Source organism: Rhododendron vialii, chromosome 7a, assembly GCF_030253575.1.
Source record: "Rhododendron vialii isolate Sample 1 chromosome 7a, ASM3025357v1".
Taxonomy (NCBI): Eukaryota; Viridiplantae; Streptophyta; class Magnoliopsida; order Ericales; family Ericaceae; genus Rhododendron; species Rhododendron vialii.
In genome coordinates, this window is record NC_080563.1 from 21772501 (window position 1) to 21795038 (window position 22538).

General features: G+C 36.9%; 2 long non-coding RNA genes and 1 pseudogene across 2 annotated transcripts; 1 reads left to right on the plus strand and 2 right to left on the minus strand.

Annotated features, from left to right (window-relative positions):
* Positions 1-7555, minus strand: part of LOC131332798 (homogentisate 1,2-dioxygenase-like) — a 19205-nt pseudogene extending 11650 nt beyond the window's left edge.
* Positions 7556-7701: 146 nt separating this feature from the next.
* On the minus strand, positions 7702-13289 carry LOC131331963 (uncharacterized). The gene is made up of 7 exons (XR_009201559.1): positions 12770-13289; positions 12319-12447; positions 11323-11410; positions 10052-11200; positions 8631-9323; positions 8274-8345; positions 7702-8111 (listed from the first exon to the last, which is right to left on the minus strand). It is a non-coding gene; the product is annotated as an uncharacterized LOC131331963 (long non-coding RNA).
* On the plus strand, positions 13112-14144 carry LOC131331964 (uncharacterized). Its single transcript, XR_009201560.1, has 2 exons — positions 13112-13220; positions 13254-14144. It is a non-coding gene; the product is annotated as an uncharacterized LOC131331964 (long non-coding RNA).
* The last annotated feature ends 8394 nt before the right edge of the window (positions 14145-22538 follow it).

Genomic DNA, 22538 nt, shown 5'->3' on the forward strand with positions numbered 1-22538 from the left:
GATGGTAATGGAGATCGGCTAAGATTCGGGCTAGTGGAGCGTGGATTAGGGGTCCAAAGGGAAATTAGGGTGTCAGATAGAGTTTCAATGGCTATACTTGATCCTTGAGGTGGTGGAAGGTCAACACTGTGATCGCGGGGGTATGTTCTCAATTGGTGGAGAGAGTAAGGGTAGGGTGGTTAGGGGCTGTGAAGTTGAGGTAGGGGAGGGGAGTGTTTGTTCTAGGGGCTTGGAATTAGTGCCTTATGCTGGGTTGGTTGAGAGGGATGATCTAGGTTGGGGTTGTTATTGTGAGGAGGATTTGCTCAATCATTTGGGTTGGGTTCATGATTTGGTAGATGACAGGAGGGTCGTGAGTAGTAGTCTGTTTAATCACTGGAAGTTAGGGACTGGAAGTTAGGGAATCAGAGGGGTCATGGATTGATGATGAAAAGTTGAGCTACGGAATGTCACAGGTGGAAGTTTCAAAATGGGTATTAAAGAGGATAAATGGTGTCAGTAAATTCTTGGGTGTGTCTTTTGATGGGTTTGAGGATAGAACAATGCAACTGTTTACGGAAATTGAAGAGAAATGGAGGAAAGAAGTGGGGTCAGAAACTAGGAAGAGTAGGAACAAAGCTAATAAAGGGGTGAGGGAGTTAAAGAGATTGCAATGTTCTATGAATTACGAGGGGCAAAAGAAGGAGGGGGAAAAGGAAAGTGAAGAGGCGGCAAGGGACAATCTTTTACATTTCTATGAAGATTAAAATTATTAGTTGGAATGTGAGAGGTTTAAACGCAAGGGAGAAGAAGGTGGTTGTCAAATCTCTATTACAGGAATGGAAGGTGGATGTGGTTTGTCTCCAAGATACAAACTTAAGGGAGATTTCTAGAGAGGATGTGAAGGGGTTATGGGGTAGTCGTTGGGTGGATTGGATTCATTTGGATGCGATTGGGGCTGCTGGGGGGGTTTGATCATGTGGGATAATAGGGTGGTGGAGAAGATAAGAGGAAGAATATGGCAGCCATTCGGTGTCATGCTTGTTTCAAAATGTGGAAGATGGAATAAAGTGGGCATTCACTGGTGTTTATGGCCCGGTGAATTATAACCTCAGGGAGGAGTTGTGGGATGAGCTTTCAGCGATGGCTTTTAGATGGGATGCCCCGTGGTGTGTGGGCGGTGATTTTAATGTCATTCGGTTCCCGGTTGAGAGGTTGGGATGTAACTCTATTTCTCGCAATATGAGGAGATTCTCTGATTTTATTGACGACTTGGAGCTCGTCGATCCGCCTCTTAGTGGTAGTAGATTCACGTGGTTTGGAGCTCAGGAGGAGAGGTGCATGTCGCGCTTTTTATTCTCTGTTTCGTGGGAAGAGCTCTGTCCGGACGTGGTTCAGCATTCTCTACCGAGGATCATCTCGGATCATATGCCTATTCTGTTAGATAGCGGCGGGATTCGACAAGGTAGATCTCCGTTCAGATTTGAGAATATGTGGCTTCTGTCTGAGGGTTTCGTAGAAAGGGTGGGTGAGTGGTGGAATAGTTATCCAGTGATGGGGAAGCCAAGTTTTATCTTGGCTAAAAAGCTGAAATTGTTAAAAGAGGATTTACAAAAATGGAATTGTGAGGTTTTTGGGAGATTGGAGGCCCAAAAAGCCAAGGTTGTTGACGCTATTCGCCATATCGATTTGGAGGAACAAGTGTGGTTGCTTCGTTTGTGGAGTTTTGGGGAGTTTGAAAGGAGTTTGAATGCTTCGTTTGTGGCTTTGATACCAAAAAAGGAAGGAGCTGACGACAAACGGGACTTTAGAGACCTATAAGTCTTTTGGGGGGAGTTTACAAGCTGTTGGCCAAAGTCTTGGCTATCCGCTTGAAGAAGATGGTAGGCAAGGTGGTCTCAGAATCTCAAAATGCTTTTGTTGAAGGAAGACAAATTCTCAATGCAGTTTTGGTTGCTAATGAGAGTGTGGATTCAAGATTGAAGAGTGGTATTCCAGGTATTATATGCAAGCTGGACATAGAGAAGGCGTACGATCATGTGAATTGGGAGTTTTTAATTTATGTCATGCAACGGATGGGTTTTGGAGAGGTGTGGCAGAAGTGGATAAAATTTTGTATTTCATCAATCAAAATGTCAGTGTTAGTGAACAGATGTCCAGCCGGTTTTTTCCAGACTTCTAGAGGTTTGCGTCAAGGCGATCCTCTTTCATCTCTTCTTTTTATCCTTATTATGGAGGTGCTTAGCCGGTTGATTGGGAATGTTGTTCAAGGAGGGTTCTTGCAAGGTTTAGAAGTGGGAAGGGAGGATGGTGGGGGATTGACGGTTTCTCACATCCTCTGTGCCGATGATACTCTTCTGTTTTGTAATGTGGATCCGACTCAAGTGGGATATCTCCGGTGTGTCCTTTTGTGTTTTGAGGCGGTGTCCGGCCTCAAGATGAATTTGAGAAAGTCGGAGATGATTCCAGTTGGGGCGGTTGAGGAGATTGACGCTATTGCCCTTGTTTTGGGTTGTAGAGTGGCTTCGCTTCCGACATCGTATTTTGGTTTGCCGTTGGGATCTTCGTTCAAATCAAAGGCAGTTTAAGACCCAGTTGTGGAAAAATTTCAGAATAGAATGGCGGGATGGAAGAGGCAACAAATTACAGAAGGTGGTAAAATAACACTAATCAACAGTACATCTTCAAACTAGCCTACTTATGTCATGTCTTTGTTTGTCATTCCGAGTTCGATTGTTAAAAGACTTGAGAAGATTCAAAGAGACTTTCTATGGAGAGGTGTGGAGGAAGAGTTTAAATATCATTTAGTTAATTGGGACACGGTTTTTGATCCAATAAGAGAGGGAGGTTTGGGAGTGCGAAGATTAAAGCTTTTCAATCAAGCTTTGTTGGGAAAATGGCGCTAGCGTTTCGCAAGTGAAAGGGAGAGATGGTGGAGGAAGGTTGTAGTTGCAAAGAAAGATTGCGGATGGGGAGGATGGTCTTCTCTAGTTGTGAGAACGCCATATGGGTTGCACTTTGGAGGGGAATTATCAATGGCTGGAAGGCTTTTGCAAAGCACACTTGCATGATGGTAGGTGATGGTAGGAGGGTTAAATTTTGGGACCATGTTTGGTGTGGAGATGTGAGCTTGCGGGATGCATTCCCGAATATCTATTGCTTGGCATGTGACAAGGATGCTAATGTGTTTGATTATGTACACTCTCATGATGAACTGAAAGTGTGGGATAATCGATTGAGGAGGGAAGTGCACGAAAGAGAAGTGGAGGATTTGATGAATTTGTTGGCTAGAGTGTATGGCATGCAATGTTTAGGAGAAGGGGCAGACGAGATGCGGTGGACTCTCTCAAAATCAAGAACATTTCGGGTGAAATCTTTCTATACAGCCCTGTGTGGGGGAAGGGACGTCTTATCCTTCCCAATAGTTCCCATGGCATGCAATTAAAGTGAGCTTTTTTGTTTGGCGCGCGGCGCTTGGTAAGATTCTTACTATAGATAATTTGATTCGAAGAGAGAGAATTATCGTCAATTGGTGTTGTATGTGCAAAAGGGATGCGTAGACGGTTGACCACCTTCTTATTCATTGCCCAGTGGCTTGGGAACTTTGGACTATGGTATTTTCATGGTTTGGGATGCAGTGGGCTTTGTCGAAGAATGTTATGGAACTCTTAATTGCTTGGAGAGGTGCTAGAGTGGGAAAGAGAAGGAAGCGAGTTTGGGCCTTGATTCGACTCTGTTTGATGTGGGTTTCATGGCGGGAAAGAAACTTGAGATATTTTGAAGGGGTCAAATAGCTTGTATAGTTGGGACAACATAGATTGTAATCCTTCTATTGCCCAATTTTTAGAATGGTTTGAACTTCTCCTTCCTTGGGAGAGTTTATAGGGCCTTTTTGTCTTGTGGCCTTTCTTGTATACGGGCGGCATGCCCTTTATGCAGCTGTCGACAAACTAAAATTACTACCAACGAATTTGAGAAAAGATTCAAAAGAAAAAGCAAAAATTGGATTACATAGAGTAGTTGATTCACTCAAATTGACAACGACAAAAACCAACCAAGTCACTTTTACAAGTACATACAGATAAACTTATCTAATGTACCATGTTTAAATCACAAATCACGCAGTAAGGACCTTCCTCCCTAATCTTACGTTGTCCTAGCAATAACAAATATACGAAATCAGGAACCATTTTCAAGCAAAGTTGCAAAGGATAAACCAAAGCAAATAAATCAAAACAACACCTCCACATTTTGTATACTCAAACTCTGAGAAATTTATACTCGTGTTAAACTGCTAACTAGAATTACGTACACTGCGTGAAAACTTCATCGCCCTCTCTTCTACAATTTGTAAATGGAAACTGAATCACAAGATCCAAAGCATGAACTATATAACCTTTAAATGCTGATTACCAAGTTACAAGTGGTATCACTCTTCCTTCTTTTTCTTTCCCTGATGTTTTCCATTTCCCATTTCACAGGTCTATATTGACTCAACTAGTAGTGACAATAGGTCACTGACAGACAAAAGGTGATAACTGTCTACTCTTGTCAAAGCCATCGATCTAGTTCTACCCATAATAGAGAAACAGATACAAAACTCATGCAAAGGCTGTTAAAAAGGTATACCAGCTGGTTGAGAAAGTCATTCTGAAACTTTGCCTCAGATTCTATCTTTTGAGCTACCTGCAATGCCATTTTTGAACAAGAGCCTAGTAAACAGAACAACTAAAACAAAAAATGTAGAGAATTGTAGCCTATGTCACAAGAAGGGGTTCAATACTCTAGCCAAGAACAACTGTCCGATTACCAACATCAAAAATGTAGAGAATTGTAGGCTATCTCAAACCACAAATATCTATTTATCAATTCATATGTAAAGCTCCAACCCAAGGCTGGCCCTAGGGCAAGGCCCAAGAGGCCACGGCCTGGGGCCTCCAAATTTTGGGCCCAAAATAGGGCCCCCTTCTTTAAGTAAGTACTAGTATAATGCCCGTGCTTTGCACGTTTCCGCGTGCTTATTGGTTGAATTGGTATCGGGAAGTGTTTTGGGTTACCATAGTGATTATAACAGAGAAATAGCAAAAGGTTATTGAAGCATAAATCAATTTTAGATCTTCCAATCCAAGGGATTCATTGTTTTGGCACATCTTATGTATTTTACAACTCTGGTACTCTCATGTAGTTGCAGTAAATGTTAAGAGAAATAGCAAGATGTTATTGAAGCAAAAATCAGTTATAGATCTATAGAGAAGCTATTATGTGCCTGGGTTACGATGCCCTCCGGTTCCACTTTCATCATGACCATTCTGTACGTCACTTACTTGACAGTTTGTTGCATCGCGAATGAAATGGGCCTTCAGTCCAATCCAGCATTGGTAATAATCATCATCCATTAAGGGAGACTCGAGAGTCCATGGGCAGACTCGCGGTATGAGACGATTCAAACATGAAAGGCATGGTATCAGCTAATCTATGAGGTCCTGCTTCATTTCCATGAGCAATTGTTGCCTGCAAACCAAAAGGAACAATGCTTTAGATCCTATACTGTCAAGTAGTGGTGAGACCGAAAAGCAATCGATTAATAGGATAAACAAGAGAAGGATTTCTTGTATTCCAGAAAAATAAGAACATAGTACGAAGAAAAGGCCTACCTCAAAGGTCTTCATATCAGGACCATGGGGAGTCATGCGCTATGAAGGCTTGCACCACCTGGGAGAAACCCATCAGCTTTTGCCTGAAAATAAGAATACTGAGTTCCTACTCTGAATTTAACGTTTAGAGTTGGGCCAATGGCAAAGCTAATGCCTAACATTGGAAGAAATAGGCTAAATAGATTATGCTATTCACTTTAAAATGAGGAAGCTCATGTTGGGTCACAGAAAGGGAAAATCTCTGTTTGCCATCTCTCTTTGCTCACCTGACACATGAAAGTAACATGTATCATTCCAAAATCCATTATTTCCTTCTAGCAATATACGGGAACTTTAAGAGACATGCATTCCATCAATCTCATAATCAGTAGTATGAAGAAAATAAGTATGCCGGTTTTATTACATAACCATCGCTACTCCAGGTGTGCATTAACCACAATTCAAACTGCACACCACTCCATTTGTTGGTGGCAAGAGATACCACTCTAGCTACTGCCAGCATAAGGGTTTGCTTTCTGTTACTCCCCCTCCCCGAATGCACCCACCAACTTCATATATAACACACACAGCAACTACTTCATCAGTTAGGGAGAAAAACAACGATAAGAGTAGTGAAAATCAACGATATAAACCAAACGATAAAAAGTTCATTAGTCGAAAAGGTTTACCTCATATCCTCCATAAATCAGACCCATGAATTCGCTCATGCAATTCCGATGGTAATATGGAGCTCGGAAAGTATGTTCAGCAACCAACCACCGTGGAGGGAAGGTGACGAAATCAAGCAATGCCACGCCAGGTTTATCTGTTGGTGCGGTCAGAACTGCATTCCATCACACAAACTGGTTTAAACAAACAACAATATAACAAGGTAAAAGGGTCAAGAAACACAGCCAAATAGATTCCTCCTCACCTGTATTAAGTGATGGATCACTGTGATCAACCAGAACAGTATTATAGAGGCAGAACTTGCTTAGATCATACTGCAAACAATGATTTCACAAGAATCACTAAGTTACGTACACAGTTAAGAAAAACGGTGCATGGACAACGCCTATCTTAAATTCTCTGTTATGAGCCTCAGTGAATCTATTTAAGGTTTTGGATAAAAAAAAAGGCTACTTTTCCTATTCATACGGGGAACCAGACAATTTAAAAATATAAAACTAATTTTGAAAAAGTCCAAAAAAGTTGTGCGCGCGCGCACACCAAAAAAATAGAAAACTGACAAAAGAGCTGGCTTTTTTATCTTATTTTCATTATTAGAACAAAACTTTTGTTACCAAAATGAAAACATGTGCAGAAAAAAGAAACCCTTTATCTTAAAAGATCGACACACTAAATGCAGAATTGAGGATCTTTTATCCAAAAATATACCCACCTTGAATGGGGCATAATAACCATGCCAGGCAACCACGTTTAGGGGAAGAAATCCTGTTTCGCAATAAAAAGTTCGCCACCAAACTTCTGTACAATAGTATATCCTGGACAGGAGCTCTCTTCAAACCAGGCAGTGGGAACAAGGAAATCTCGTGGAGCAGAAAGACAATTAGCCCCTACATATTATAGAGATATAGAAACAAGTAAGACTCTGAAGGAGAAACAAACACTTAGTTACTATGGTACATGCTTTGAGCATTATATTATGTAGAAACTTACTGTCGTCAATTGCAATTACATTATGTATCTATTGGCCCGAGATCAAGAAGTTGAAAATGGGTGCCAAAAATCTCTGCAACATAACCGCGTGATGGGCCACATCCGGCAGGTTAACCGTGAAGCAAAATCCTTGTGGCAAAACAACAATTTCACCAGGAGACACTAGCAATCTTCCGCATTCAATTGTGATCCACAATCCTATTTGAACAGTAATATAATCAATTAGAGAAAAGCTTTCAATGCTGAAGACTTTGTGCAAACATTCAGTGACTGGATTTTTTAGATATGATCAACATATCTTAGATCTCAAAGACAACATTGCTAGAGAAACATTAAACCTATAGGCAAGTGGCTATAAGACTCTCATATACACATGCGAGTAAATAAATAGACACTGCACAACATTCTATGGAGTAAAATCCGGGCAACGAAACACTCGTCTTCGTCTCTCTCACTCTCAATCGAGCGCCGGAAGGAAGTACAGGTTATTGCGTGAAATAAGAAAAAGATAAATTACCTAAACTACCCACACCTCAACACAATGCAAAAAAAAAAAAAAAAAACTGGAAGACAAAACTGACAGAGGGCAAATTCGTAATTTCTCAACGTGGCTTGGCTCGCCCTCGTTCGTTCTTTTATTACAAGTGTATAGATATATAGTATTTGTTCATAGAATGAAACAAGTGCCTTTGTTGGTTTAGTGGTAAGGCGCTTCCTTGCCTTATAAAATGTTCAAGTTCAAGTTTGAATCCTGGCAAGCTAACTTCCTTTTTAACTGTTTTTTGGCTGAAAAAGGCTCAAGCTTTGCTGTTGTAGCTGCTGTGATTCGAACATAGGTTAGGGAGGACTCAAGGCAGTCACTTAAGCCGCCGGAACAAAGGCATTTAACATGCTCAATATGGACCAAAACAATTATATATAATAAATATTTGTATTCTTGTTATATAATTCTAAAAATATGTGCCTAGGGCCTCCCAATACCTTGGGTCGGCCCCGCTCCCACCGCCACAAACCATTATAGAAGCAAGCCTTTTGTAACCTGAAAGTTTACGCCTAGACGGCCTTGCAAGTTTACACCACAAACCATTATAGAAGCAAGCCTTTTGCACACGAATAGCTCGGTCCAATTGATTGGAAAAAGCAATTCAATTCCAATTCAGAGGAATTCAATTCTTGGGCAATTTTGTGTAGTGAAGAAAGATTCAAGAAATAAGATTCAATACAAAGATTCAAAGACAATAATCTTCATCATTTTAAATTGAGGGAAACAGACTATACACAATTAAGTAAAGAACCAATTTTTCTTGTTAAGTTTCAAGGCATAAAGAGTTTAATTACCTTCAAGCTAGTGCTTCTAATCTTGTCATCGGGCTTTGGATAAGCTTCCACTATTGCTAACAAGTCCACCATCACTCGTCCACATCCTAGCTGCTAACCTACAAAACACTCGATCAAACACATTTCCGTATATACGGCTCGTGCTCTGCACGTTTTCGCGTGCTCATTGGATTAATTGATAGTCGAGAAGTGTTTTCAGTTTTTGTAGTGATGGTAGCAGATAAATAGCAAGAGCTTATTGAAATACAATGAATTTTAATGTAATCTATTTATATGACCGCGCATGAACTATTCCATTATAGAAATATAAATCGAAAAATGATCAAATGAACCGAATGGAGCGAGACTCACTTAACAAAGACCAGAACATAGAAACAAAATTCAAGGACTTACACTCTGTAAAAAAAAACTCTTGAAATTGAAGTATCGATTTCATGACAACGATTAGAAAGGAATGAAAACCAGTATTATCAAAAAGATGAACTGCACAAAATAATCCTTAAGAGCTCTTGATTTGGATGCCGAAAGGATTTCAAGCAATCTACAACTCATCTTTCTAGGACTGGCATTATTTGTTGTGTCTCTGTCATTTTGGAGCTTCTCGAGAAGTAGTTCAAAAGGAGGATCTCCTGGTCTTCAGAAAACTTGATCTTCTATCTTAATCTCGTATGCTTCAGGTTCGTTCAGTACAAACTGGGGAAAGAGCAGATAGAAATTAGCAATGTGATGTGTTTTGAGGATGCAAATGGGGAATGTAGGATCGTGACCAAACTTACTGAATCTAGACATCTTCAATCCTAAGCATAAAATTCAGTACAGTACAAATCAATAAAGATGCATAAATGAGATACCATTCACAATGAAACCTTGGAATGTAAAATCCACAAGACATGGATCTACCAAACTTGAAGGAGGCTAGCAATCTTACTCCAACCAGAACACACCCTAGCCAACATTACTTAGATACACAGATTCACACCTATAATTAAGCAAACAAATCGACTACTAAACCATGCAATTGGTTACTATATTTGTAGTTATATGCCCAATGATTCCTGCCTAGGAATTAAAACACGGTCTTTTGAGCTTATGAAAATTCAGGAGAAATATTTGTTCTTGACATTTCTGAAAAGCATTTCTAGCTTAAATAGAAGACAAACGGATGAAAAGCATATATGGCTGATGATAATTGGTAATATCTGTCGCTTAATAAAAAAAAAACATTGGAATTGGCATAAGAACCATACTGCAACCAGCGAGTATCCAATTTTGCACGCCAATTAATCGTCCTCTAAAATTGAAAAATAGGTGCAACTCCTCAGTGGGACATTCATATATCTTCGAGTCCAGGATACGAACTTGGATTTGCTTATTAGCTTAAAAAAGAGAGAAGAATTCAGATTTGCTGACATAAAACATACCTCCAAAGAGTCTTGGTCTTCCTCCATAGTGAACATAATCGTGCCAAAATCAAAACCCATAAACTTTGTCTCGATAGTGCCAGTTCTTGAAAGTTTTTACCATTTCATAGCAATATCAGATACCATCTCCTGATAATTTCAAGGGCAAAAACCTATTCAGTTAAACATCATCTTTCCACAGCACAAATAAGGTGGATATTGCACATTAGAGGCTTCTTTGAAAACACAATAGGCCCCAAAGCTATTGCAAAACCAAATAAGCTCAATGTTTCTACGTGAATTAAGAATCAATTAACAATAATCTATCACCATGATTATAACAAATCAATCAATTATTTTCTCCCAAAAACAAAATGCAACATTAGACATAAAATGCATATAAATGAGCTTTCACATAACGTTGATAATACGTAACATAAACTTTCCTTTCCTTGATATCCAATAACCAAAGCAAACCGAGCCTCTACTTCCAATCAATTAAACCTACACATCTAAAGTCGATACCGGTATATCTAAGTGTTACCCACTACCGTAACCATATCACTCTTCCTAACTCTAGTGCCAGCCTATCCATAATAACATGTCCAAATTGCCGTAATGCATTTTTCCACATCTTATCTTCTATTGGTGTTGCACCTATCATTTCAAGAAGGTGTTTGTTTCTAATTCTACCAATCAATTGTTTTCTCCCAAAAACAAAATGCAACATAGGATATAAAATGCATACAAATGAGCTTTCACATAATGTCGGAAATATGCAACAAAAAAACTTTCCTTTCCATGAAATCCAATAACCAAACCAAACCAAGCCTTAACTCCCAATCGATTAAAACTACCCCTCTAACTAAAGACAGAATAGGTGTTTTAGCATACATTATGTATGGAACAAAGACAAATGTGGGTAAGCCAAAATGACTTGTGAAGTCAGGAAAATAGAAGCTAGAGGAAAACTAACCTTTGCCCAGAAAATATTAGTGAATAAGGTACAAGCTGATAAAAACAAGTCCTCAGAGTAAGTAACTGAATGAGAGCAGTTATACAAAAAGGATATTTCATAAGAACAGCAAAAGGAGTTCTTGTATAGCCGGAACAGCTGTAGCAAGTGATTCCAGCACACAAAATTCTGAACTCATATGTTGTGTTTCAGTACTGCAAAACAAGGTGCTAAGCTTATTTTTAAGACCTGAAAAGGCTAGTGACAAGGAGAAAGCATCCTGTTATCTTCATCAAACGCTGAAATAGCTACCATGCAGAGAACTTCACAATAATACCTTAAGGTTTCAATGTGTGTCAAATGAGCTTTTGGCTTGCCCCTCCAAGAAAGCCAACTTTTCCAATTGAAGTTCCCAGATTAATCACCTAAATGGATAGTACAGTACAATTACGAAAGTGAGAAAACTCGTACCACAAGAACACCACAGTTTGAAACTAAAGTTCCAGCAGCAAATTACGTTTAAAACAGGACTACACAAGAGCTCTAAAGGGCAGTCAAGGTGATCAAATGGTGCACACATACAAGATGACAAAGTAATTCAAACAAGGGCAAAACTGTATCCCCTACTTGTAATATGAATGTCACCAGTAGCCTTTACAAGAACATCAAATAACCCATGCGAAGCAAGTTGCAGATTTGCCCAAAGAAAACACAGAAATCATCACATAAAACTCATAGTAGACAAGTGTTACACCAAGTAAATCCTCAGCAGTTTTAAAATTCTCACATTCTAAATCCTCAGCAACTGGGACACGACTGGGTTGGAGACATTTTAGACCAAATCTTTTAATACAGCTTCATTGAATGGAAATGTATCATCTGTTAGCTCCCTCCTAAACTTTCTAAGCAACCAAATAGAGCAATATCATTCACTTATTATGTGGAAATTAATATCTGCAACCATAGTTGTCAAGGGCAAAAGGCACCAAGGCGCAAAGTTCTGTTTGGCCTAAGGTGAGAGGCACAAGGCCCCCAATGCAAAAATAATAATTATTTCTGAAAATAATTGTGTTATGTGCATTTTTTTGGGGGGGAAACTTGCTTTTTTGCGCCGTTGCTTTTTTGCCCTTTTTGCTTGCAATTTTCAAATCGCCTCACCTTGTGCATTGGCGCGCGCCTTTGCCAACTATGTCTGCAACTTACTTAAATTGCCTAAAGAATGCATCCTGCCACTGAAATAGAGTCAAAAGTTCAAAACTCTCTCAGGAAAAAACATATCATCCAAATAGACATAACCATAGAAATTGAAAATAGTCATTCATGAGAGAGATACTAACATCAAACATGTGGTCAAGAAAAGGGATCTCAGTGCTGCTATCAGCTATGCCCGAACCATCCAAGTTTATTCTCACTGCTACATTGGTCTCTTTTGTAACCCTCTTCACCTCTCCAATCCAAGCACCTACATAAAAAAAAAAAACACAATAAACTGGGAATCGAGAAACAAAACCCAAAGGCTCTATCTGGATAGATGTAGATTTCAAACATATGGACCCGATGTTCAACTCCAACAAAAACATAGAAGTCTAGTTATCAATTGTGTATAACTACAATCGTTTCATCAGTTCATGAAGTCACTCGAACTGAATTGATATTTCAAGTTCATCGGACTAAGCTCTCAAAGTATATTCTTGTGTATACAACCAAATCTTGACTGGAACTATTGTTGTCGAATACTAAAACCAAGACCATATGGAACACATGGCTATAGAATAGAAACCAACCATGTCATTAATGTAGCTTTTGGCTCATGTTTGTGCCAAGATTTGAGTTTGTCCATCGGAGTGCTAAATAACAAATGAAGTTTGAACTCAAATTGGAGTAAAAGTACAATGACTAGAAATACTCTAACCACAATCATTGACTAAGCTCTCAAAGAAAGTTCTTAAGCACACTACCAAATCAAAATTGGGGCCATTTTTTTTTTTTTTTTTGAAACGGCAAAATGTTATTAAGAAACTTGATAAGGGTACATCAAGTGGGGAAGATTTGGGGCTGTTTTTGTTGAATGCTACTATTAAATCCATCCTTTTGAAACCCATGGCTGCTCAAACGGAGCCAAAAATGTAATAGTATCACCGTATACCACCAATTGCCGACATGAAGTCACTCCTACTACATTGCTATTTAAAATCCATCATGAAAAAACTCTCAAATTCACTAACGAAACTCTTTGTAGTAAAAGAACTAATCGAACCTGAATGATAGTTGAGAAAAGAACTAATCGAATAGCTAGTGTTTAAAGGCTGCACATATCAAAGATTACAAACCAGTTCGAACAAACAGGAAATTGTATGAGATCCTACTGAGTTTGGGAATTCAATTCTTAGTCAGTTAGTTGAATACATCATTGGTAGCTACTTCATTCCTATTCCAGTGACTTACAAGCGTAGAAATCGAGAGTACTATCAACCCAACAGGCCCAAAAGCAACATCTATATCAGAGCTAGGGTTCTTGTTCGAATAGTGCGCACATACAGGATGAAACACTGCACATAAAAAATAATGCATAAACCATATCTAAAAAGTCCTAGAAATCAGATCCACTAATTAAACCAACATAGATATATACATATTAATATATATAGAGAGAGAGAGAGAGAAGATGGGTTTGTCAACAGGACTTTCCTGGCCGCTCGGTCGTGACAAGAACCCACACGAGGCCTACGCCGCCGCGTATCTGATCGAAGCTCCTTACGGGTACGTTGTAATACCCACCATTCTTATTCCTCTTCTTCTGAGTAATCAATACCCTTCCCCGCTGCCTTCTTGCGCCGCTAAACGTTCGCCAATCCAAATTTCGTCCTCAAGTATAAGTCATCTAATCATCCGACGGAAACAAACCATAAAAACCCTAATTTCATCAACTGAACTGATACACATAAACCCTAATTTCGCCCTCAAAATTCGATTCATTGAACAACTCCACCAAACCTCTCGATTCCGCAGAAACCTTGCTCGAATTTGAACTGAAAACTACCTATCCTCTGTTAACAGATAGAGAGAGAGAGAGAGAGAGAGAATAGCCGAACGCTCCGTCGCTTTCAAAAAAGTGAAACAGCAGAGAGAGAAAGAAGAGCCGAAACCGTATGCTTCGATGACACGCAACATTCATCCCGCGCCTAATTATAGTCTAAGCTCCTTGACCAGTTGACCATCCATTGATCCAACGGCTGATATTTAAGAGCCGTTTATCCCTCATATATGGAGTATCTACACAACTCGATCGCATAATCGTTTATCCCTCAGATATGGAGAGCCCGTTCCAGAACACCTTCTTAAAAAATAAGTACTTATTTCACATTTTCAAACTCAAAAATAATGTAAATGAAAAATAACTTTTAATTTTTTTTGCACCGTATTAAAGATCTCAATGAGAACTTTCAAACAAGATCCATATTGCATATTTTTAGATTTCAATAAGCTCGTCGTTTTTTAGCTTGAAATTGCCTTCTTAAAAAATAAATACTTATTTTGCGTTTCGAAACGGGGCCGGAGTATCTACACAACTGAATCTCATTAATTCAAGTTGAAGCTCATTGCTAAGCGTCCGGCTAGGGTGCTCCCAGGTGGTTTTGGGAGAACCATACTCTCACTAAATATGGATCATTGGATTTAAATATAAATATTCAGGTAAGGATCTTAAAATAAGGACCTTATATGCGGACCTCTCATTTCTCGCCTATCTCGATCAGATTTCGATGATCCGAGCCGCTCAATATGTTCAGAACGTGATTTTTAAGGTTAATCGTGAGAATTCGGCAAAAAAAATGACCGAGAAGGACTTGATTTGAGCAGTTGTTGTTTGAACCGTTAGATAAAAAACAAACAAAAACTGCTCGGATGAAGCCCTTCCCGGTCCTTTTTTTTTTTGCTAATTTCTCGCGAGTACCCTTAAAATCACGTTCTGAACACATTGAGCGGCTCAGATCATCGAAATTCGATCGAGAAAGGGAGGTGCGCATTTTATTAAAATAAGGTAGTCCTTATAAGAAGGGGACTCTGGATTTAAAATAGTTAAATCACAGCTCTTGTATCAAAATTAAAAACCAAAAGTAGAGTAGTTTTGTTAAAAAGAGAATGGTTTTGTGAAATTTCGACAAAAAAATGAATGATTACTTACCACACAAACAGACAACACTTATCATTGACTAAGGCAACATTTACCATCGTATAAGGCAAAAGTTACCACACAAACGGGCAAGACTTACGACAACTGGTTGGTCAAGTAACTAGTTACCATTAATTAAAAAAAAAAAGTACCCTCTTTTTTGGCGGTAAAATTTAGAGATTTTGGACATTTATATATTCACACCATACTTTAAGCTATATACACCATATATTTTGCCTTTTTGCTAAGAATTGAGTAGTGAAAAACCTAAAAAATGGTGTTCAATTATAAATCTAGTTTAAAATTTTAATTTGTTATGAAGATATAATTAGAAGAATTATCTAAAAACAAAAAAATTGACAAATATTTTCCATAATTTTCAAATAACATTATAAATGTATTTCATTAATTTATTTTTAAATAACCATTTATTGTAGATATATTTAAGTAACTTACTTTTAAATATTATGGAAAAAACAAGATATTCATTTAATATTTTGATAGCTTACAAATTTAGTTAATATATATTATAAAATAACGCTATAAGTTGATTGTTACAACAAAATTGAACAATAAGTATATTTTTGCTTAATAGCTATTGAATAATTTTGTAGGATTCTCAATTGAATTTATGGTAGTATTTAATGAAATTAGGCTATTTAATTTCATTAATATAGTTTATAGTGATCAATATGATATAATTTGCAAATCTAACAACTAATAGTGTTGCTACTAATATACTTGGCAGCGATCAATCCCTGTGATTTTTAAGAAACTTTGTAACAAAATTAACTACATAAGCTATATTATATTTAGGTGGAGTCGGGTCCAGCTCGACGGCCCTACGGTAGCTCCGACCGTGCCATCCATCCTTCACTTTTCCATAAGGAGATCAAGGCAATAGCAACCCCGACCATCATGGCTTTTTGAATGAGTAAAAACCCGGGACAAAACTCGAACCCTTGACTTCCTAATGAAATGCATGAATCATGGCCAACTGAGCTAGCCCCAATTGGTTGTTTCTATGTTTGAGCTTAAGAATTAAGCAGATCTTCACCTTTGAAAAATTTCCCTATGCATGCAACTCTATTTCATCTTTCCTTGTGTCAATTGAAAGAAATAAGTATGGGTCTGGTTGAATATTAGGAGTACTTTTTGTTGTAGCATTTTTAAAGTATGCATCTGGTTTCTTTGTTAGTTTTATTTTTCAGTCTTTAATTTGCACTTAGTGCTCTAGAGAACAGGGTTTTCCCAGCGTCGGGGCCAAGATTTCAACTTAAAAGTAGCACCTAAAAAGACCAATATATTTCATCTGTACTAAAAAGAAATATCTGGTCCTTCAAACCGAAAACTTAAAAAAAGAGTACGTTTTTAATATAAAAAAATTCAAACATTTTTTTGAAAAATTAGAAGAACTCATTGATACCTTTTTTTTATTCAAACATTTTTTTGAAAAATTAGAAGAACTCATTGATACCTTACGAAAAAATTGAATTAGAAAGCATTTTTTGAGCTATCATTTTATGAACCGGATAATCATCCATTAACAATACTAGTAAATAATATGGGAGGTTGTGAAACAAAGCATTAGTGTTTTGGTGAGATGTTGATATGAACTTTCAGTAACAAAAATTAAAAATAGAAGATAGAGAGAGAAGAGTCCCACTTGGAGAGGGGAGAAGACCTTCGATTGAGGAGAACCTGGCCTGTTTAAAATAGAAGAGTTTTTTAGTAGTATCAATTTTCAACTTTGCTTTTACTCATTCACTGACCTTATATTTTCCATCATGATATATTGCCATTTATACGAATCTTTGCTTACAACAATTGAAAATACTAATACAAACACTAATATTTATTCAGTGGAAGAGCAAAAAAGCTGCAGAAATCTCTGCAAAAACCTTAAGAATTAGCCTGTGGTGATGAGAAGAATTTAGAGAGAGAAAACACTGCAACAGCTTCTCAAGATCTTCATCTCCATATATATCTTTCTCCAAAATCATCTCCACCATTGATTCCCTGAAGTCGCTGTACGGATCGCTCAAAGTTTTCTCCACTGCATAGCTCTGTTCTACCCTCCCACCGCCCATAACGATCGGACACTGCCCCATCAATTGGTAAAGCTGTTCCCCCGCGCCTCTCCTTCGATGATTTGGGCCGTTTTCCGGAGAGAACTTCCGGTATCGCTAGAGAATTTATGGATTGAGCTCGCCGGGATTTCAAAGCTTTCTGTCGCTTCAGTCTCTGTTTTTAAGAAGAAGAGGAAACAATCTGTTGGTGAAATTACGAAACTCAGTAATGGGGAAGTACACGGAGAAACCATAAGCGACGAAATTTTGAGAGACAATTTAAACTAAATTGATTGATTGTTCTTACAAAGTGTTTAGTACAAAAAAATGGTTTTGGTCAAAATATTCATAATGGGTAAATTTCACTGACCTCCCCTGAGGTTTCTGACAAAAGCAAAGACCTCCCCTGAGGTTTCTGAAATATCACTGACCTCCCCTACTTTACCTGACAATATCCAACTACCTCCTTCCGTTACCTTGCCGTCCAGAACATGATGGAATTGGCTAATTTCAGAAAATCTAGTCAGCAAAATATCTAATTATCCCTCTCTTTTTTTCTCCACTTTTCTCACTATCTTCTCTTCCAAACGATGAAACGAAGATAGAATCCAAATCAGAAATAATTTTGTGATTCCAATTAGCCATTGTTCTCTCTCTCTCTCTCTCTCTCTCTCTCTCTCTCTCTCTCTCTCTCTCAATGAGCAACTATCTTAAAGGCAAAATCCATTTAAACCCAAATCAACGTCACCAGTACCACAAATCTGATTGTTGTGTTCACGTACAACTTGCTTTATATCTACACACTAACGTCACTTAAATGAAAAAAGAGAGAATTTTTTTGTTACTGGAATCGAGGCAGAAGCATAAAAAGAGCCTCCCATTTTCAAGAAAAAATGTATAAATTCAAGGGAATCAAAGAGGTGGTGAGATTTCCATTCTTGATTTCCCAAAAAAATCTCGAGGTTCCGATCAAAACCTAGTTCGAATTTCTTAATGTTCTCTTGCTAAAATGGAAAAACGGACTTCGAGAGTTTGGGAATTGGTATAATATAACCCAAGACAGAGAAAAGAAAATTTGAGTAATTTGTTGATTTCCAAAGAAAATCTTGAGGTTTCGAACAAAACTCAGCTGGGAAGAAACTAGTAGTAATTTGCAATTAAGACTGTAAATTAAGCTTATCAAAAATACCCATGTCAGAAAGTTTTTCCAAGAATCGTCCAACAATCAAGGTATAATCTCGATTTCGCATCACAATATTGTCGAGCAGGTATATTGCAACGAATTTGGATTTCCACGATCAGTGGGGTACTGTGTGTATCGGGGTGGTGTGTGGTGGTATTGATACAGTAGAGTGGTAAAATTGTTGAGATGGAGAAGGTGTAAAATTTGATTTGGTTTGCAATTTTTTTTATTTTTTATTTTTTGATCGGAGATCTGGTTGGAGTACAAACTAAAAATTTACTAGTAGTATGGAGAGTGGGTTTGGATTAAAAGGTAGGAGTAACTTTTTTTCATCATTATTCAAACTTTTTTGCATTTGTTAATTTTACGTCAAATTTTTGTGATTTATTGGTTCATTTCGACGAGAGAAACCGAAAAAGTAAAAAAAGTTTGATCAAAATCCATAATTTTTGAAAATAGACAAAAATATTTCAAAAACGACAATTTTGATCAAAACTCATAATTTTTGAAAAAAAACAAAAATATGTCAAAAAGACAGTTTTTGACTTATTTTTTGTCTTTTTCAAAAAAATTATGGGTTCCGATAAAATTTATATACTTTTTCAATTCCTCTCTTCGAGACCAACCAATAAGTCACAAAAGTTTGACGTAAAATCAATAAATGCAAAAAAAATAATAATAATTAAAGATGGAAAAAAGTCACTCCTTACTTTTTAATCCAAACCCACCCGGAGTAATCTTTAAATTTTGATTAAAGACGGAAAAAAGGCACCCCTACTTTTTAATCCAAACTCTCCTGGAGTAACCTTTAAAGAGTATAGGGTATTTTTCTTTAAAATCAGAAGTTTTTTCTTGGTCATTCTTTAAAACCAGATGATGATGGTGGTTTGAGGGAATAGGTAAAACGGGAAGATACTTTATAAATTTGAGGGCATTTTCATCATTTGATCAACACATTTAACACCATCTAAGGGATATCTAACAGATGGGGGAATATGTATAATGTCAAGTAAAGTAGGGGAGGTCAGTGACATATCAGAAACCTCAGGGGAGGTCTTTGCTTTTGTCAGAAACCTCAAGGGAGGTCAGTGAAATTTACCCATTGATAAGGGCGCTGCTATTCGCAACCCTCTATTTTCTCCCATAACCCGTTAAAAATTTCCAATTATATTCGACAGTAGTTACCGAAATTGAGATATATTTTCAGCATCCAATTACCGAAATATAATATTTTTTTCAACAGATATTTACCAAAAATGTATGTTCGGCAGTTGTTTACCGAAAGTTGAACATATTTTCGACATGTAGTTACCGAAATATAATCTTGTTTTTCAACAGCAATTTACCGAAATACTATTTATGATTTTCAACCATTTACCGAAATATAGTGGACTATGGGAGAAAATAAAGGGCTGCGAATAACGGCGTCCATTAATAATTAATCATTCATTTTGAGGATAAAAATAGGGTAAATTTCAATGACCTCCCCTGAGGTTTCTGACACAAACAGAGACCTCCCTTGAGGTTTTAAAATGCCACTAACCTCCCTTGCCTTTGAAACAATTGTCAAGATTCCCCCCATGCAGTTAAATGAGCCTAAACGGTGTTAGTCTTGAAGAGAAAAATACTTAAATGCCCTCTATGGTCAACACCTCATTTTCCTCCCCTCTGTCCATTGCCTCAACTATAAACTGTTAATGAAGACCACCCAGTTCTAAATTCCTCATCACTGCCGCATTGAACCAATTGCCTCAAACTTGCTGCAACAAATTTCTGCATACAAACTGATCAAAAAATAATATTTTTTGCATACACCATGCCAAGTTACATCCCAGTTTTACAGGTGGTTTGGCTTAATTATCCTTTTTGGATGATTTTTTGTTTATTCAATTTTTTTCACCTTTCGTTGGTTTTGCGTTAATTTTTTCAATAGATTATTAGTTCCTCTCATCAAGACGAACCAACAATCCACATAAATTTAACACAAAAATGACAGGCGAAAAAATTTGAACAAGGCCAAAAAAAAAATGCTAAACACATTCAATAATTTGCGTTCTTTTTTTTTTGAAATTGTTTTATAATTTCGTCAATTTCTTTTCACTTTTTGGGTATACCTAAAACAGCTCTATCTAACAAGTATTTTTTTTTTTTGAAAATTCTAAACAAATTCACTAGAATGAATGGGATACTATAAACAATCGCCATGGCAAATCAAAATTGGCCCCTTTTTTTCTTTTTTCAGTTAAGTTTTTGTAATTCTTTTACTTTTTAAAAAATCAAAAATTACAAAGAGAGAGAGGCAGTTCAAATCACTTGAAAAAATGTAAATTTAATGAGCTGTTCAAATTATTTGTGTGGGACCAAAAGTAGACCCCATAAGCCGTCTGTGTATACCATGTTTGTGCACGTAGTGTTTTTTTTAAGCACTTTGCATAAAATTAAAGATCTCAACTTTAGTAGTGGACTAAAATTTTGGATGGAAGGAGCATATAATATATTCAATATCTAAACAAAAGTTAATTTTTTTATGGAAACCCTTACAAATACGTTTTAACCAAATTGAATGGCTTTGATCATTTGCGTGAGACTCCAAAATAGGTCTTACAAAAAACTTGTGTCAAAATTTCTATCAACTTTTGTGTGAGGGGAACCGGCTTCTATATATATCACATAACATCTATAAACATGAGTGAATGATTTGTCAAAATATTTATAGAATAATTAAAATTATCAAGTTCTATTTTACTTTTCAATATCATATGTTAATTTGAGAGGCGGTGAATATCAGTTTTGGTATGGAGGAAAAGCAGTGGCTGTTTGGCCACGGTTGCAAGGGTAAATTGGGGGATTAAGGCTTGTAAAATGTGCTGATATCATGATTTTCAGGTAAAAACTTAACAGTGACTTAACAGATGGGGAATCTTGATAATTGTTTCAAAAGTAGAGGAGGTCAGTGACATTTCAGAAATCTCGAGGGAGGTCTCTGTTTGTGTCAGAAACCTCAAGGGAGGTCAGTGAAATTTACCCATAAAAATAAGAACAGTAACCTTTTTTTTAAAAATCAAAAAGACAAAAACACCCACTTTTTTAAATCTATAGTATGTCATTAGTGGTTTTTTCTTATAGATTTTTTTGATCGCAACAATAATTAAATAAAAGTTGGACTTTCTTTGTACTTTATTTGGGGAAATGACGGTCAAGGACGCGTTGATAATTAATACCCGTTAATGACATTTTCAGCATTAACAAATATTCTTAGCTTGTCTTTGGCAGGTATTAATTATCAAAACACATCCTGGGCCGTCATTTTCCCACTTTCTTTTGGATATTTTCAAATTTATTAGGGTAAAAGTCACAATTTTTTTACCTTTTTTTTTATATTTCTCTTGTGAAGACAAAACAATAATCCACAAAATTTGATACAGAACTAACAAATGCAAAAAAATTCGAATAATAACAAATAAAAGGACAAGTTGTCTTCTTTTCTTTTCTTTTTTTTGAAAAACTAGGCCTAATTAGAAAGTAAAGGGAGAAACCATAAGCACAACAAATATTGAGAGACAATTTAACCTAAATTAATTATTCTTAAAATTTGTGTTTAGTACAAGAAAACTGGTTTTGGTCAAAATATTAATAATTAATCATTCATTTTTAAAATAAAAATAAAAATAAAACAAAATACTAACCTTTTAAAAAAAATACAACAAGACTCTCTTTTTAAATTGTATACGTCTTTAGTGATTTTTTTTTTTTGATTTTTCTCGCCAATACGATAATTAAACAATACTAAAATTGTCACAAATTTAACAAAAAATTTAAACAATAAACAAAAAAAAATTATATAAACCAGACAAGCTCATCTTAAATTTATGTGGATCGGCCCTGTATGTGTAATAGATATGAGCTCCACCACACTTGTGAGTGTCTTTATGTAATTATTTGTGTTTTTTTTTTTTTTTGTGGTTTAAAAAATTTTGAAATAGTACTACCATGTTAAGCTAGTTTTGGTTAGGAGCGGAGATCATGGGGATGGCATGGGCCCACCCAAGTTCTAGTCTCCCACCAAAACACACTGTTTTACTTCACAACAACCCAAAAAATTTCATGGCTATTAGTATTTGACTTTTGTT